The sequence below is a fragment of the Grammomys surdaster genome, unplaced genomic scaffold, assembly GCF_004785775.1.
Source record: "Grammomys surdaster isolate TR1022 unplaced genomic scaffold, NIH_TR_1.0 133, whole genome shotgun sequence".
NCBI lineage: Eukaryota > Metazoa > Chordata > Mammalia > Rodentia > Muridae > Grammomys > Grammomys surdaster.
The window spans coordinates 10,779,257-10,794,178 of record NW_021604591.1 but is presented as its reverse complement, the minus strand read 5'-3'; positions in this window follow the sequence as shown (position 1 = coordinate 10,794,178).

The following is a 14,922-nucleotide window of genomic DNA, read 5'->3' as shown; positions in this document are numbered from 1 at the left end:
GTTTATTCCTAATTTGAAACAGCAACTAAATCAGTTATTGAAGAAAACTCATATTTGGCCTATTGCAGGACAAACTTTTTAGGCAAATTTGATAATCATTATCTAAAAGAAAAGTTGTTAGAATTTGCCCCTATACATACTTTTGCATTTCCTGTAAAGTTTGTATTTCCAGCCTGCAGCCCATAGAAAATGTGGTTACTGTATTTAAAAGACAGCTAATCTAATGGGAAAACAGCATATATAATTGGATCACATGTTCATTCTCTTTGATTTTCCCCCTCACTCAAGCCAAAGTAATTGACCTATGTGCTGTAGCCACTGTTTTTGAAATCATGAACAATTAAGCTTTCAATTTGTATACTGATAGCAAATATAGCTTATGGTTTACAATTGTTTGAAATTGTTTCACTTTAAAGGTATTGCTGTTTCTCATTTTGCAATTACTTATGCAAATACAACTCAATTTAAGAGAACATACTGTTCCTTATTTTGTAGGACATTTAAGAGCTGATATGGGTTGCCTAGACGCCATAGTGAGGGAAATGTCAGACTTGTATACCAGGAAGGTTACAGGGCTTATACAGGAACAATTAACCAAACAATCTCATTTTTTACATCATCAAAATAGTAATAGTTTGAGACAACAATTTGGTATTTCTAGAGAACATGCAAATCAAATTGTAAACACTTGTTTTGAATATCCTCAGTTTCTTTCTATACCACATAATGGTGTTAATCCTTTAGGACTTATACCTAATAAATTATGGCAAATAGATGTTAAATATATTTCTTGCCAGGACCCAAACAAAGGAAATTACCTCCTGTTCTGGGTAACTAGTCAATATAAGGTTAAGAAAGGAAGTTCAATGGTCTCGCGTCCCAAGAAATTAAAGAACGTCTGGCATTTCCTGGGAGCTGGTTTTGACAGTGGGATGGTCTAGGGCAATAAGGATATGACAGCAAGATGGTCTTAGACAATGATGATTCAGTAGTGGGATAGTCCTAAGCAATGACCCTCGCCCAAGCTTTCCATTGTGCTGTGTCTTTATAACCTGACCCCCGAAATTAAAGTTTCAGAGCTTGATCAGAACTCCAGACTAGCTCTCATTCTTTGCTTCTCTTGTCCCTTCATTCTTTCACCCCCTTCTGTAGAGTCTCGTTGAATCCCCAGCAGGTCAGGGCAATTTCTGGTTTTGGAAATTTAAAATATGTATATGTGACTATCAACATCTTTGTAGGCTTTCTACTTGCAACTGCTTTAACAAGAGAAGCAACTAAAAATATAAATAGTTATTTCCTACATTGTTTTTCTATGCTGGCGATTCCAAATCAGATTAAAACAAATAATGGAACTGGTTATTGCAGTCAAGCATTTGAGATGTTTTGTCAACAATTTAATATTATACATATTACTAGTATTCCTTATAATCCTAAAAGACAAGTTATTAAGAAACATATATTGTGGAACAGGCTCATGGAACTTTAAAACAATATTTTCATAAAATAAAAAAGGGGGAGTTAAGTCACTGTACACCACAAATTTATTTAAGACATGTTTTTTTTTTTATTCTAAATTTATAAAGTTTGGATGCCAAAGAACTCTCTTCTGAGTGACTATGTCACCCTACAATTAGTCATTATAATAAGGTAAAAGTTTAAAGACACTAGCAGTGTATTTGGTATAATTCTAATACCTCTCTGGATTTTTAAATTTTCCATAGTGAGCGTATCAATTTAAAGAATTCTGTTCTGCTGAGCTTTGATGTGGCAGATACTGTTGATAAAATTACCCATGGTCTGAGATCAGTATTTCTATTTTGGTCAAGCTTCAAGAATGGCATATATAGCTTGATCATGCTAGCCCTTTTTGTCCTGTGAATACTTTTATTCCTGCCCATCATGTTAAACCTTGTCGTTAACAACATCAACATGTTAAAAGTCAAAGTACATGGCTTGAAACTGACAATGGACCCCCAGAGTTATTAAATTAACAAGCTGTCAAGCCTAGGATGGGTAAGATTCTGCACAGAACCTTATCAACCTAAGACATAAGTGCATTGCTTTTGATAATGCATATCCCACGATGGGTAAGGAAGGCATTCTTGGCAGAATGACCTAAGATAGGCTCAGTTTTGTTTATGAAATAAAAAAGGGGGAGACATAAAGAGCTTTGTGGGCCCCTTGGAAGGAATCTGACATTAGCCAAGGACAAGGAAATGGGCTTCAGGCAGGAATATGACATTTCTGCCAATACACAGAAGTAATTTCAGGCAGGAATCTAAATCTTAGGCTAGATCAAAGAAGTGCTGTAGGCTAGATCAAAGAAGTGATTTCAGGCAGTAATCTAAATTTATTCTAGAACAAAAAAAGTAGGCTTCAGGTGTGAATATTACTTTGGGCTAGAACAAAGAAGTAGGCTTCAGGTATTAAAATTACTTTGGGCTAGGACTGGTAAATAGGTTCAGATATTTTGGTCATCCTGATAAGCCCTTAAAAACAGTGATCCATGGGACTTTGTTTATTGCCTTGCTTGTTATTGACTATTTGTGTTTATTGTCTTGCTTGTTCCTCAACCAAGAACTGACCTTAATATTTACATGTAATTAAAATGGTATAAAATCAGATTGGAAAAACATAAACCCACCCTAGCCTCAGACCTGACTGGGGCCATGCTACATCATTGTCTAATTGTCTTTTTTTTCTTTTTAATCCTCAATCCTGCACTGGAGAATCTGTTGACTGACTCAACAGAGTCAGTTAATCTATAGGACCCTGATTAATAGAGGATCCTGTTAGCCAATGACCCATAAAGATGCAATCCATTCCTTGAGTTATTTTATTTGATACCATATGATATCTATTGTGGATATTGTTTTCCCAATTAGACTCATTGGATACTGACAAAGAATCCAAATGGCATTCCTATCTGCTGGTGAAATCTTAGGTACAATTGGATCTGCTGGATCATATGGTTCAAGTGATAGACCAGAAAGCACAGCATCCTTAGCCTGTTGAAGAGCCTTATAATGTTACAGACCCTACTCAAAACTAGCAGCTTTCTGACGTATTTGATATATTGATAGGACTAACATATCCAGGTGAAAAATGTGCTGTTCTTAAAGCCTATATAGGTCCACTAAGCATTGGGCTTTTTTCTTGGTGGTGTGGGAAGCAGATGAAATAATGTATCCTTCATTTTAGAAGGAAGATCTCTGCATGTCCATATTAATAGACTCCTAGAATTCTCACTGTGGTGGAAGGCTCTTGAATTTTGTTTAGGCGTATATCCCATTCTCTGTTCATATGCATATATGTTACCAACAAGGCCAAAGTGGTTTCTCTACCTGCTCATTTCTGGCGATCCTTATGGGCAGCTACCAATAAAAAGGCATTTGATACATCAATAGGTATAGGTATAGATAATGTACCAGGAGATATGTTAATATGCTCATTAGGATACTACATCTGGTACAGTAGTTTCAATCAGACTCACTACTTGATTGACTTTTGAAAATGAACCCTTATTTTCCAAAATTTACCTGACTTATGCATTGGCCAAGTAGGAGAGTTAAAGAAAGTCTTGGGAACCACCCCCATGCATCTTTCATGTCTTTCATTGTGGCTTAATTTCTCCAATTTCTCCCCTACTGTCTAGCATTAACAGTGATAGCAGGTGCTATATATAATGTTGGTGGATAACAAATAATGAATCTCACCTATGTACAAACCTGATGAGCTAAAATAATGACCTGCAAGATATTCTCACTTCTGTAGAAGTAATTAGAGGAGTACAACCACATTTTAGATATGGGATTTAAGTTCGTCTACATGTGATGGAACCTGACACTGTTATAAAGACAATTTTAGTTTATTTTTTTAGCATTTTATATACATTTTTGAGATTATAATATAATCATGCATCTCTCCCTTTTCTTTCCTTCCTCGAAACACTCCCATATATATATATATATATATATATATATATATATATATATATATATATGTAGAGATAGATAGATATAGATATAGATATATACTGTCTTCAAATTCATGTTCTCTTTTTTTATTGTGCAATTAAAATGAAGTAAATGCAATCCTCTCTCATACAACACATAAGAAAACTTTCTTCTCCATCTACTCCTCCAAGCTTCCCTCCACATCTTTCTTCTCCCCAGGATTTACTCCACTTCCTCTTTTATTCAGGAAAGAGCAGACATCAAATAGACAGTAACCAGACAGAAAAAAAAATAAAGATACAATAAGATACGTTAAAGCCATCTTTTAGGATTGGACAATGTAACTAAATGAGAGGCAAAGAGTTCCAAGAACAGGCTAATCATTCAGAGACATACCTGTTCCCACTGTTAGTAGTTCCACCAAAAGGTTAGGCTAGCAACCATAACTATGTACAGAGTGCCTGGAACAGACCCCAGAGTTGCTGCTTCATTCTTTGTGAGCCCATATGAGGCTAGCTTATTTGATTCAGTGCATGATGGCTTTCTTTATTAATGGTTATTCTTCAGTATTACCTGCTCGGTCTGTATACATGATTTTCAGGGCTAACTAGTTGTCAGTGGACCAAATGACATACTATTTTCTGAGGAAGTTTCCTTCTTACAGCTTCCCTTAATTGCCCATTGTGTAGTATTGATACATCATAAGTTTTTTTCCCATTCTATTTTGGTGTCCTCCATGTTCACATTATGTCTGGATAATCACGTTTATGAGAATTTATGAGTCTAGCTTCTAATTCTGATACTACTTACTGTAGGTCCCCTGTTCTGGAGGGTGTCCCACGACGATCTCCAAGCTGGGGACAGGGTGAGAGCAGGGAGGGTCTGCTGCCATCTCTGCTGCTACCTCCGTCTCCAGTGTCCATCTGGCTCCATTGGTCCCCAACCAGGCCTGTTGTGTGAGGTCTGGGCCAAAGGGCACAGAGCGTGAGCAGGAAGAAGAGATTACCTGCTCCCGCTGCTGCCTCTGCTCTTGTCTCTGCTGTCACTGCTCAGTCACTCCTAGGTGCTGCACCTGTCTCTTCACGCTTAGCTGGCTCAGGCTGGGCTGATAGGAAGCAAGCTAGCTGGTAAGGTGATAGCTTGTTGTCCCAGGAGGCTTCCGGGAGAGCTGATCTCTCCCCAGGTTTTACAGCTCTTGGAATAGAAACTCTCAGACATTCTCGAACAACTCTTTACTTCTCCTCAATAGAACACTTATATACAGTTTCATGGTGGGTTAGTGTATGGCAGAAGATAACGCATATTGGCTTGGTCTGAGAGCTTGGAGATACCTCATCTACATGAGGGAGAGCTTGAGGCACTGTTCCTCATGACTGATGGCCATAGAACTCTCTGTGGAAGGAGCTGTGGAGGGCTGAAGCTGAATGAAAGAAAAACAGGGCCCGGGAGCAGAGGCCAACACCTGCAGTCCTGATAAAGGTCTGGGGTTCAAGACTTATGGTCAACCAGGCACCCAGCTGCTTCTCACAGCCCACTGCCCAATAACTTACTATGAATCATATATTCACCACAACTCTTCTCAGATACACCCCTTCTTCTCTAACCCCATATTCATGTCATCTATACAGTAACCTCTCCAGTAATACTCCAGTAATACTACACATATATACTTGTGGGCCATTCATTGTACTATGGTTGATGTACCAGGAGCCATATTCTTAAGAAAAACATTAGCTGTTATGGTAAACTCATCATCTGTAGTTGCCTGCACAAGATGAGACCAGTCAGCATTATAGTATAGAGTAGTAGGTAATATCAAACCCTACCACTAACTAAGGAACTATGGGCACTTAATTGTTTTAAGTAATTTTGGTCGAGTTACAATGATGTATCAGTGGGATTTTATTTTTAGTTCACTTAATGCCTAGTTGTATTGGAAATTAGTGCAAAAATTAGTTTTTGTTCTAAAATGATTACTTATGTCCCACCATATTCTAGACTCTTAGTTTGTTTGCTCAATTTTTTTTGTTTTTGTTTTTCTGTTGAGTCTTAGACTTTGTTATATATTCTGTATTTCACGCAATTGGTTCTCTTTCAATCTCAGTACAGCCATGTTAGATCTCTTTAAGGAAAAGGAAAGAGGTCAGGTAGACAGAACTTCTCCTGTGTGCTTCTTTGGAGGATGATTTCTAAGTTACTTCCTTCAGATGGCTTATTTGGCTTTACCAAAAGAAATTCCTTTATTACCATAACAAAACCAACCATATCTGAGCTCTGTTTTTTTGTTATGCTGGAGGTGAGGCATCTATTTTTTTAGAGCATATGACACTTTACAGTAGTGATCCCTACACTAGGTTCTCAAAACTCTTATCCTTCTTAACCTTTTGATTGTTGGGTGGTTTTCCTCTCATTGCAACAAGTGCCTGAGGGAAACAAGTACATGGTCCCCTTGATTCATTGTTTGGTCTTTAGATAAGGAAGATATTTGGGGCAAGAGCATAATGCAGCAGAGCTTTACTCTTACCTGTAAGCAATGAGCAGGTAGATGGGGAAAGGAAAGGCTGGAGGCAAGTATAGTTTTTTAGGACAGATTTTCAATGGTAACTCTCATCTAGCAACATAGTTCCAGCAGGTGGGGAATCTAGGGTTAAACACAAAAGTCTTTGGGTGGTATTTAATATTCAATCTATAATATTACTTCTTCAGTTTTATCTTAAACAATTTTCCAAATTAACAGATGTATATAGTAGGGGAACACAGGGGAAATGGGCTTATATTTGTCTTCCCTGAGCATTAAGTCCCTTGTGTAATCCTTCCTGAAAAAGTAAATGTACTTTCCTAACAATTACATTAAATCACAGTCTCCAGGCACCATTTGCCAGGCTAAATGTTTAGAAAAATCCCCAGAAGTTTCTGATTAGATATACTGTTCACATAAACTGTAAGTCTTGGCATACAACGTTACTAAATGTGGCATAGTTATTTAGTCTGAATTATGGTAACTATTTTTTCATTTTAATAAATATGTGGTTTACTCAATTTGCAATGCAATGCATTTCACAGAATTTAAAGACCAAAAATATACCAATGGTAATTATGCTATCCTCAGTAATTTATTAATCCATTAGAATCAGATATTGATTAAGAATGGGTGATATCTGTCTGAGGTTGGTTTCACTAAAGAGTTGGCAAGCAAAGAATGAACAAAGTCTAGGTTTTCATCATCAAAATGACAAAGCTGATTTCATTCTCAAGTAAGTGAGAAAATTCACTCTTTATTACAGCTTATAACAGAACTTATCAATAATCTTGTGTTCAATAAAGATAATCTATAATGTGGCTATAATGTAGCTTAGTGGCATAGTGTCTGTCTAGCAGGTCCAAGGTCCTTGGCTCAATACCCAGAAGTATACAAACCAATGAGACATAAAACTCTAAATTTCCTCTGTAAGGAATTTGTGTCTAATAAGGGATTATCGGTAGTCCAAGATACTGAAATTCACATGGAAACATCAAAGCACACACCTATTGTTGATTAATAGCAGCTTGTGGAATTATGATCACTCTGAAAGAATTCAGGATTATCCTTATTACAATTGCTGTTTTATTCTTCCTGTCTCTATTTCTTTGGGACCAAGAGAAAAATCAATTCCCTTCTTTTTTTCTTTTTCTTTTCTTTTTTTTTTTTACAACACCAACAATGACTTTCTGTAGCAAGTAGGAATGATTGCCCTTTAAGAGAATAAAATGCGAAATGAAAGCTTCATTCCAGATGAAAAATAACAACTTGCTTTTTGGTTGTTATTCTGTCCCTCCATGTGTTATTCTTAACTGAAGTGACATAGATTCTCAGTATAAAAATTTCAATGCCAGTACCACATCTCACATCTATTGATTTTCTATTCTTTACAAGTCATAACAGCTACTACATTTATATTGATAAGGCTTACTTTGGATAAGGTAATAGATCATTTTTCATCCTCAAATGTGTATCAGTCAAAATAGATTGCTGAGGTAAAAAATCATAAAAAGAAAAATCAAGCAAGCAATCTCCCCAAGATTAAAGCAATTTTTAAGCAACTAAGGGGGAAATATACATAATCAAAGCATGGAAAAATAGGGTGGTGGGGCGACAAATCCATCAATGAAGTTATTACAATGTAAGCACAGGGTCCTGAGTTCTATGATCAACACACACATCAAAAGCTAGGCTTAGTGAAATGTATTAATAGTTCCAACACTCATGACAGAAGACTCCAGAGATGTAGTCTATCTGAATAGTGAGCTCTTAAATTAGAAAGAGAACTCTGCTGAAAATATAAATAAGAAGTTGACTGAAAAGGATATCTGGTATTGACCTGTGACCTACATGCACACAGCCCCCCCCATACACTCACACTCCCCCCTACATACACAGAAAGAGAGAGAGGAAGTGAGAGGGAGAGAGAGAGAGAGAGAGAGAGAGAGAGAGAGAGAGAGAGAGAGAGAGAGAACAAAAATATGTATGTTTTTATAAGTTAGATTTTGAGGAAAAGTTGATCAATTTTATTATTGAGTATATAAATATATTAAAAGAAATTTAAATAGAATATTTAAATAGAAATTTAAATAGAATTAAATAGAATATTTCATTAGAGCGAAGAAAACTTAATCTGTCCCTTTTCTGAGTCAGGCAGCTTTCCCAGAAGCATTAGGTTAAGGATGAAAGGTATACATGCAGAGTGAAATTCACATCTGCCTCATGCCAAATGACTTTGTTATGACACCTGTGCCAAAGTTTTTCATGGATACTTTGACAATTCTTATGGTATTCCTTGATGTGTGTTATTTTTCTAGCATAATTGAAAGCTAAATATATTTCATGTGTATTGTCCATATTTTTTCAGGAAATATTCTTAATACAGTACAATTATAATAAAATTTGCTTTCTAACTTATAAGAAAGGCTAGAAGATAGTAGGAATCTGTAGCAGTGTGGATACATTCTTAGAACTAAATAGAAAATCACAAGCAATACTGTAGTTTTCCTGGAAATTGAGTAAATAATTATTGGAGAAAATAGGTAAATCTTTATAGAACATCATGAGTCTATTTATTTGCTTCACTCCTTTGCCTTCTCAGTTTTCCATCGTCCCTTTACATCTGGCGTTACTTGAACTCTCATTTGGACAGGTCTGTTAATGATGTGCATCTCATTTTCTTCAGCTTCTATCCAAGGACCACTGTATGTCAAAGTAAACCCTGACCTCCAAAGCGTCTCATTCCTCTACACTAAAGCAATTCAAGTAAAGGCTTGTGTTGTTCCATGCTTTTGGTTCCTTTCATCCACCAAACTATAATCCTAGTTTTTTTTTTTTTTTTACTGTGTTTCAGATTATGAAATATACTAGAATCCTCTAAGTGCTCTATCTGCCCTTCTAATACAGCAACAACTGCGTGTCAGGCTGTAGGCCTAGAAGCTATTGTTTTGACTTTAAAACCTGCTGTACATAAACTCGGCAGCCTTGAAACAAGGAGCACTCAGAGAGTACAACTGAAGAATTTTACATGTTTCCATTTATGGGCCTGGTCGCTGCTACTGCTCTGAAAAATGTGGTGCCAAGCTACAGTTTCTTCAGCTTTTATAAGACATACAAACTTGATGAATTCTTCCTTTACACTGTCACTTTCTAGATGCCTTTGCATTCCTGAACCACCAAAAGGGAGTTGCACTGAAGCTAGGCATGTCTGTACCGGGAGAGTTTAAGTGTGCAGTTACTGTAGCACAGATATCTTCTTTTTTAATTTTAATTAAAAATTTTCCCTTTTTTATTGAAGATATATTTGTTTTGCATACAATATATCCTGATTACAGTTTCCCTCCTGCTACTCTTCCCAGTCCCTTCTTCCATCCTCATTCTGGTCCAGTCTCCTTCTGTATCTCATTAGAAAAGGACTTCTTAGAAATAACAACAACACATAACAAAATACAATATGATAAGGTTAAACAAAAACTATCATGTCAAGGTGTACCAGGCCATCAAATAAAGAAAAAAAATAAGAGAAAGCACACTTATTTATCCTTCTAAGAGTCCCATAAAAATACTGAACTGGAAGCTATACTATATAGTCAGAGTATCTGGCGGAGACCCATCCAAGCCTTGCACTTGCTGCCTCAGTCTCTGCTAGTTTATATGATCTTTGCTCATTTTATTTAGATGGTTTTTGCTCTCCTGGTGTTCTCCATGCCCTCTGGCTCTTATATACTTTCTGTCTCCTTTTCTGCAGGGCTGCCTGTGCCTTGGGGGCAGGGAGGATCTGATGGGGACATCACATATAGGTCTGATTGCCCTATGGTTCCCCAACCCCATTTCTGCATAATGACTGGCTTTAAGTCTCTGTATTTATTCCCATCTGCTATAGGAGGGAGTATATTTGACAATGGCTGAATAAGGGACTGGTCAAGGAGTATAGCTGAATAAAATTAGGAGTCATTTTATTAGCACTTATATTTTGACCAGTAGTATTTTCTTTTACCCTAAATCTCTGAGCTATTTAGTTTCTTGTGTGTGGTCATGGAAGCAGTGTCTGGACTAGGTTCCATAACATGGAATGTGTCTTAGTTCAAATCAATTATTTATTGGCTACTCCCACGTGCTTTGTTGCATCATTGTCCTAGCATATTGTGCAGGCAAGACAGAATTGTAGATTGAAGAGTTTGCGGCTGTTTTGGTGTTTATATATCTCTTTGATAGTATTTTGGTAAAGTACCAAAACATTAGAACTCTTTTGTTTAGTCTGTAAACTTTTACTATTAATTAATTTCAGCTTTGTAAAGAATACTTTATTAAAGTTAGTGTTATTCAATTTAAATTGAATGCTATTAGCCATACATTTAAACTATATTAGATAAACAGCAAAAATGTTTTTCAGTGTTTTACTTGTATTGACTTTTAGTTACTTCGGTCAGAAGCACATGACATATTATGATGAAAACTCTGTTAATTATTTGATAACCACATTTAATTACTTATCTTTAAAATAATTATTTATTCTTTGAGAATTTCATGTAATGTATTTTGATTTTATTCAGCCCCTTTGTTATTTCTTCCCAGGTGCTCCTTGCATACTGAGGAAACTTTATATACTGTTTATTATTTTCAAAGGTATCATAAGCAAATTCTACTGATCATATATCCTTGAATGTGTGGCCTTCCACTAACATGGTATTCAACTTTCCAGGGGCTACACACTTAAAAACAAATAAAAAACAAAACCAAAATTGCTTGTCCTGTTTCATCAGATACCAAAGTCAATAGATCTTCGCCTGGAAGTGATCTTCTTGCCCAAACCAGACCCTTTCCATATTAGCATTTTTTTCTTTTTTGAACTTACATAGATCTTGTGCATGCTTTTTCACATGCTGTGAGTTGTAGCTGTAGCTGTATGTTATATTAGAAATTCGGTGTTTCCTTTTAAATTCCAAAGTAACCAATGACCAAGAGTACTCATATATACCCACTTATTTTTATTATCTTAAATTTGATCCAAATTTCATACAGGAGTACTGTATGTGCACCATTTTCACTCTCCTTCCCATTCCTACCCTCTCATCTTCCCTCAACCTATCTGAAAATCTTGAACAATTCTCCTGTAATTAATGTTGTGATGCACAAAGGCACACACAAACAACATACTCAGTACAACTAGTGTTGCCCTTGTTTTCATATGATTAGATATGACCACTTGTAATTGGAACTTGGCACCAACTGAAACTAATTCTTTTTTCTGTAGCCACTTGTGATGATTTGAATAAGTATGCTTCCCATAGATTCATGTGCTTCAATGTTTGACCTATGAACGCATGACACATCGAGGGTACGACCTTGTAGGGCCAGGTATAGCTTTGTTGGACAAAGTGTGTGTTATTGTGGAGTAGGATTTTAGGTGTCCTATGTTTAATCTACATCAAATGTGGCAGACAGTTTCAATCTGCTGCTCTTGGATCAAGATGTACAAATCTAGGATGCTCTAGCACCAAGTCTGCCTTAAGGCTGACACACTTCCTGCCATGCTGAAATGGAATAAGCCTTGGAAACTGGAAGCCAGCCACAATGAAATGTTTTCATTTATTAGAGTTGCCTTAGTCATGGTATCTCTTTACAGTAATAAAACCATAACTAAGACAACACTAAATGCTTGTACCTCTTTATATACAAGTGGACATTCTGCAGTTTTTTTCATCAGTGTTGGTATGTTAGTTTTTATAGCTTGCAAATCTTTTGTTGGCAACTATTGTTAAGGGTTAATGGATAAAATGTCCGGTTATGTCCAGAAGGTTCTACTTAACAGCAGCCATCAGGGTCTTCAGGGTCAATAATTTTCCTTGTTTTAAAGCTTTCAATATATATATAATACAATACATATTATAAAGCATCTTTCTGATATCAAATTATAGATACTATAGAGTTGTTAAAAGAAAAGTACTAGGAAAAACTTCTGTAAATGGTTAACAGGTATTACCAGCAGCTGATAATTTTGCTATAAACTGTAAATAAAATAAACTTTGAGATAAAATATTATTGATAGCAAGTTTTTCTCTGCTGGCATCAAGAAAAAGAAAGATGGTAAGTACACAGAATACAAGCAGTTTTAAATTTTCTTAAAGTGCATATAAACAGAAACATGCAGGGAAGATTATAGCTTCTGTAGTTACTTAAGCTGAGTAGCTAATGAGAACTTCATCCAACAAGTTGTAGATTCAGTAAAAGTGTGCATGTCCTTGCAGATGCACATGTAAAAGCCAAATACAGGGAGAGGGAAAAAAGGAAGAAAAAGGGGAAACCTCAGAAGATCTGAGTTCATATCCACAACATCCATGTAAGAAACCAAGTAAGGCCTAATGTATATTTATTACTGTGGGAAAGTAAAACATGACGATCATTTGGCTAGCTCCATGATCAATGAGACATGGTCTCAAAGACATGAGGGAGAGAATGATATAAGAAGAATGCCAGCATTCTTTTCTGGCCTTTATATAATCATGAGCATTTATGTTTAGTACACACACACACACACACACACACACACACAAATACACAAAAACACAGGCACACACATGAGCACTTACATTCATGAAGTGTTGCATCACACTATCCTCATTTGTTCTTCATTTTCATCTTCCACATTCAATCAAGTATGTCTAGCTACTAGAGACTAAGTAACTATTGATAAAAATATAGATTTCATATTTTCAAAAAGAAGAAAGGGTCAATAAAAATTACAAAATAATTAAACATCAATAAAGTTATAATTTGTGGAGGACAGTTCGGAAAAATAGCTCAGTCAGGTCTATGCCTGTCAAACAAGTGTGAAGATATGAATTAATTTCCAGCAAACAAGTTAAAACCTGGATCTGGTAAAACATAATTATAATCTAGCAATCCTAAAAATGAGACAGTGGATAATTGAGCCTGGGTGGCCAGCTAGCCTACATAATTTGGGATTTCTAATCCCTGCAATTGCTTGTGTGGTTTTACATTCGCATGCACACAAGTATGGTGTGAGTGTGCATGCAAATGTGCATGCACATACACATAGTCACACACACCACACACATAATCACACACACACAGGAAAATATATATCATTTAGTTTGGGATAGTAAGAAATCCAACATAGTCCACTAGGTTGATTAAGCAAAAGTCAACACATAATCCACTACCATAAACTGAGAGATTTAAAATATTTGCAACATTATTAATATTTTCAATTTTGCAGATATATCTAATGTTAAATGCTCTCATGTTTTATAAATACACATTCTAATATTTGTTTTGGACATATATGAAATCTAACATGTATTTTTAGTATCATAAAGGGAGATAACTGGACCTAATAATCTTCCTATAGTCCATAGGTTTCAAGTGGCTAAATTCTTATGTTTAAAATTCTTTGTAATAAAAAGGAGAAATGTCATCATCATAAGTCATCATTTAGTGCCAATCACTAGAGTGTACTTTTAATTTCTATTAAACTATCATTTGTTTTTAATATTAGAATATATATTCCATAATGCAAAGAACTTTGTTGGTTTTCTTACCCATGGTACCCATTATGATTATCACAGTATTTAGCAGATGTTAGTGGCTTACAAAAAATACCACGAGGTGAATGCGTTTATGATCTATTATTTGAGAAATCATGTAATCTCAATGAATCAATAAATTCTGATGTGAAATTTCTTTGATGATAGCTACACAGGCCCCCTTTTCCTCACATAAAGAGACTTGGATGAAATTATACCCTTGGAGCTGAAAGGTTGCTTCAAGATTAAAATCACTTTCTACTCTGGTAGAGTTCTCAGGCAGTTTGATTTCTATTACACATGTCTGACATGAAGCTCACCCCTATCTATAACTGCAGATCCTGGAAAATCCAATGCCTCTTTATTCTAAACTCAATGAACACCTACACATATGTGTATATCCACACATAGATACACATTTACATACGATTAAAAGATCTTTAAATCATACTTATTATTTTAGATACATTATTACAGTTGGCCTTTGAAGATCTCATTTCTTCCCATTTTATGTGTATCTGAAGGAGAAAATAACTTTATACTATGTGTTTATTGTCTTAGATATGCACCTACCACTCAAACCACTGTATAACAATATGCAAGCCTAAAATGAGTTAAAATAAAACTTTTTACTTCTAAATGCAAAATATTTTGAATTCTGCTTTAGGATTCTTGCTTGCTTTAGCTGTCACTTTCTTTCCAGGTTTTGGGAACTACCTTTAAAAAACGACAGCTGCATCTGGGTTATGTCACTCAGAAGGATTTTTTTCTCTATTTTCCCTCCATTTTTATTATGTAATTTTTCAACAGCTGAGTACTATTTCATTGTGTAAATGTACCGCATTTTCTTTATTAGTTCTTCTTTTGAAGGACAGCTATCATTTCCTATTTCTGACTATTA